The following is a 5,000-nucleotide window of genomic DNA, read 5'->3' on the forward strand; positions in this document are numbered from 1 at the left end:
GGAAGGAAATTTGAAGTAATTCAGATACTGGAAGCTCAAGAATGGACGTCCCAAATGTCGACGACGAGGCAAGTAGTCACCTTGGACTTTTTGTTAAGAAATACTTCTAGAAATTGCCTGGATTTTCATATGAACCCTAAACCAAGTATGAATTAAGGATATATGTAAGAAAAACCTAAAGAATCGTGAGTTAAAGCCCTGAACCGATCAAATAGCTCAAGATTTAAGTAGCGCTAAAATAACCCTCTAATGAGCTCCACTACATATCAAATTTTAATAATGAGCATATTATATTATGTTGAGGTTAGATATGAAATTTGGTGGTCATTGGATAAGGATAAGTAGGTAAACGAGGAAATGGTGTAAAATGACCATAATGGCCCTAAGGTAATTTACCTTCGGTTCATGACCTAGATGACCTTCAAATGTTATGAAATTCATCAGTAGATCTTATTTTATNTACCCACAAGTTCTATGAAGGAATAGAGTGCTGAAAGTGCCTAGAAACCATTCCCCAAATTCAATCCACCATTGAAGAACTTCAAGAAAAACTTGAAAATCCAATCCGAGGATACATGATGATTCGTTGAGCAAGAATGGTTCCAATAAGTTTCTGCACCTCCAAGGAATGATTCCATAGAACACCACGAAGAAAAATAACCTCGAGANTTGCAAATGTTTGCTGCACACAAAAAATGATAGGGATGTTAAATTTTTAAGTCACTTTTGGAAAGTAGGGTGGATAAATTGGGTACCAAATTATTGTTTTCAACTACATGTCATCCTCAGACTCACTTGCTAACTGAGGTTGTTAATAAAATATCAGCAACATTGCTTAGGGCTATTATTTATAAGAATATTAAGTCATAAATTGGGTAACAAAATATTATTTTCAACTACATGTCATCTTCAGATTAATGAGCAAACTAAGGTGGTTAATAGAACACTAGGAGCATTGCTTAGGGCTATTATTTATAAGAATATTAAGTCTTGGGACGAATGTTTGCCGGTCATTGTTCTCTTTTTGAAGTTGCTTACGGATTTAATCCACTTACGCGTCTTGATTTGCTTTCTATTCATTCTAATATTTTTGTGAGTAAAGCAGCCACAAGTAAGGCAAATCGGATCAAAACATTGCATAAAGAGGGGAAGGAGACAATTGAGAAACAAAATTGAGGAAGAACTATTTGGAGCTTCAGAAGTGAATATTTGCACAGTTGAAGGAGCAAATGAAGTTGCAACCATCATTACATGAGTTGTTAAAAAACTTTATTTATTTTTAATTTCATAAAATTTGTAATGGTAGAATTGTCAAATTGACTTCGTTTTTTTTTTTTGGAGATATAAAGGGATCGAGATTAAGTCCCAGCCATTAACTTTTTTTTGTGGGAGACTATAACTACCCACAAATTATTATGTAAAAATCAGATTTCTGATGAATGAAATTGATCTCTCAAGTTGAGAAGTTCCCCTTCGAAATCCGAGCATCACGTGTGAGCCATGCAGTCACGCTTTGACATTGTGTGGTTGAGTGAAATTCTCAACCTTCTACTTATTTTTGGGATTTCTTATCTCTGTATTCATTGTAATTTATCCTGATACAAACAAATTTATTCTTGTAGGGAATGTATTAAGCACATGGATTTATTAATTACGGTGAACTTTTGTATAAAACGAAGTAAACACAAATGGAGTAACATGAGATAGAAGTAAACATAGTAATAAAAAGAAACTACATAAACTTAAAGGGAGTGAATCCCATTTTACAATATAAATATTGTTCAATTGTAGCAAAGTAGTAGTTTTGAAAACTAGCCCCTCCATATCAATCTATGTTTGGAAAACTAAAATAAAGAAAAAATAAATAAATAAAAATATTTTTCAAAAACTTAGTTGGGTGTGAAATTTTGCTTAAAATTAAAATGTTTTCTTTTCTTTTCTTTTCTTTTTTTATAAAAGGATAAAACACATAATTTTGAAATAAAACAAAAAAACAAAATAGTTATCAAATGGGCCTAATTTTCAACATATCTATCCCAAAGGAATGCATGGGCTCTAGTGGCAATAATAGTAGGTTTTAAAGCACAAAAATATGTGGATAAATTTCATATATTGAGGTTGGATCATATATTGAGGTTGGATAAATTTCATATATTTAGGTGTGAAAAAAATATACACACGGGCAACTAAAAATGATAGATCCACTATAAGGGCATTTGGTCTACTGGTATAATTTTTTTTTTACAAATTAGGTGGAATGAACAAACAAAAATAATGAGTTTAAAATTACCAAACAAAATATCAATTTTCAAATGGAATGGAGACATAAGACCATTCGAAAAATGAAAAGGACAAAAGAAAAATATTAAATACATTTTCAACTAATGCATTTGGTTGAGAGATATTATGGCCAATATAAGAAAAATATAGCATTAACTAATTTTCATGGACTCATATGGATCCTTAGCATACTAAAATGACTGTTATTATTGGTATCAAACCAATAACAATTCATATCAGCTAAATCTTCCGATTGATAATTAGGCCCGAGAAAGAACTTGAATTTATTTTTATATCTATCAACATGTTTCCTACTTTTATCTAAAACTTGATCACCAGTTTTTCTTATTTGCATTGTAAAATTATGTATTTCTATGGATATCATTTCTATTTCTAGAATTGAAACAAAAACATGTGGATAAATTTCAAATATTGAGGCGCATAAAAGATAGATCCACTACAAGGCATTTGGTCTAGTGGTATGATTCTCGCTTCGGGTGCGAGAGGTCTCGAGTTTGATTCTCAAAATGCCCCCAACAATTATATAAAATTGAAGCATGCAATATAATAAGATTTGAAATAGGTTTTTTTAAACCTCGAACCAAGAAGTAATTCAGATGGATATTTGGAAAGAAAAAAAAAAGGAAAATAAACAAATAAAGGGAATTTGTGTAGGTAGGATTCTCTTCATATCTTGGAAACTATGAGGATTCCTCTTCTTTCTTAACATAAAGACTTACATTTCGGGACTTGGACCATAAACAGTCCTCTACTCTTACTCCTACTCTCTTCTCTAAGAATCAACATAGCATAACCATTCCATAAAGGCCGAGGTAGTCTTATAAAAGAAGATGAGGGTACCACTTTCAAATCATTCCATGAGGACTTGAGAAAGTTTTGTAAAAGAAGATGAGGGTACCACTTTCTATTGCATAATTTCTATGTGAATTGAGAATGAACCATATTCTTTGGAGATAAGATAGAGCCTCGAGCCTAACTTCAAAGGCATTACACAAATTGTTCTATGATATTTTTTCTAGGAACTCTTCGTTATGTTGTCTGCTGCAGGTGTCAGGAAAGAGACACACATTCTCTATTGCACTGATCTCCCAATAGAAGTTTTACCCAGGTCATCTGTCATCACAACCCTTTTAAGGAAGATGCACCCAAATAACCAGTACATTTAAAGAAGTTTCAGAAAGCGAGAAGAGGATTGTGATAGAAGTTGCCCTAGGTAAAACTTCTTTAAATGTCTTAGCCAATCATGACCTCATAATGAGGAGTCTCTTGGACAACAATAACATATGGACAACCAATGTCTTAGCCAATTGTGACGGTCATGATTGCTCAAGGCGTGTTGCCCAAATAATCGGTAAACAATAACATTGCCCAAATAACCGCCTTGGACAACAAATCATTAACAAGAATGGCTGAGACATGCAACATGCAACCCCAGGCAACACGCCTTGGGCAATCATGACTGTGACATCTGCCCCCACACAATTTATTGGACGAAACTGACTTTAGGTCTCTCGATGCGCTTCCAGCTGATCTCATAATGAGGAGTCTCTTCCAACCTACTAAGTGCTGTTGAAAATCACTTCTCGGTTTGTTGAGTCTTCATGTCTTCTCTGTTCGTTCCTACTTTCTTCGCTTGAAACTTTTTTCTTATTTGTATGACGTCATACCACCTGCTTCTGTTTGATGTTTTCTTGGTCGAAATAATGACGTTTCAAGTTACTAATGTGGACAACAAGGTTAGTCCGCATCCATAAGAGCAATTGGATTCTATATGATGTCTTCATAATCTTATGGATAACTTTAACTAGTCCATAGTATTTTCACACCAGTTTTTTGTTCTTGTTGCTTTGAACTCGAAGTTTAGTTGAACTTAACTTATATGAACTCTTTATTTTTCTTGAAATTATCGTGGTTGACGCTTCCGACTGACCCTTCTCTTCATCCGTCTAGATGATATTTACGTGTGAACACGTGTTGCTTCAGTAGTTTGTTTCTGTCTCCCTTCTTCAGTATCTAACCTTGTTTTTGTCTCTTCTGGTGGGGATAAATCCATTATCTAACCTTGTTTTGCGTCGTGGTGTTCATGTAGTGGCAACGAGGTTTCTATTGTGGTTGGCTCACTCGAGCTCCCCTTTTCAATTACAACAGTAGCAGCAAGCGTAGATTCATCATGGCTATGATTCTTTCTCAACTGTAGTATCGACATCATTTTCAACCCTCTTGGTTGATGGATGTTTTTCTGAATGATCATCGGGTTAGACAACATTACTACTAGACATTTTGCTAGGGACATGTAAATGACTTTGTGTTTAAGCAGGACGTTCGTTCCTAACACGACGTCGAAGTCATCCATTTCAACTATCACTAAACAATTTGCCTAGTCCAAGGCTCCAGCTTGATTAGAGTTCTCATTGTGACTCTTAAGACAGGCAAAGCTTCCAATTTGACGGCGTTCATTTTTCCTGTATCTTAATGCCAAAGGATGTTAAAATATTTTGCATCGGTCTCCATCATGAGTTGTGGGTGGCTCTAGAGTTGACAATGGCGTTCCTTACTACTTTGTGCTTTACCCAAACCTCGACATACATAATATATATATATATATATTCATTTAACTATAACACATATGGTCCATGAAATAATTGTAACTCTTATGCTCATTAATATTATAATGGCTACTACCTAAATTATAACCTAAA

The sequence above is a fragment of the Cucurbita moschata genome, unplaced genomic scaffold (assembly GCF_002738365.1).
Source record: "Cucurbita moschata cultivar Rifu unplaced genomic scaffold, Cmos_1.0 Cmo_Scf00147, whole genome shotgun sequence".
Classification (NCBI taxonomy): domain Eukaryota; kingdom Viridiplantae; phylum Streptophyta; class Magnoliopsida; order Cucurbitales; family Cucurbitaceae; genus Cucurbita; species Cucurbita moschata.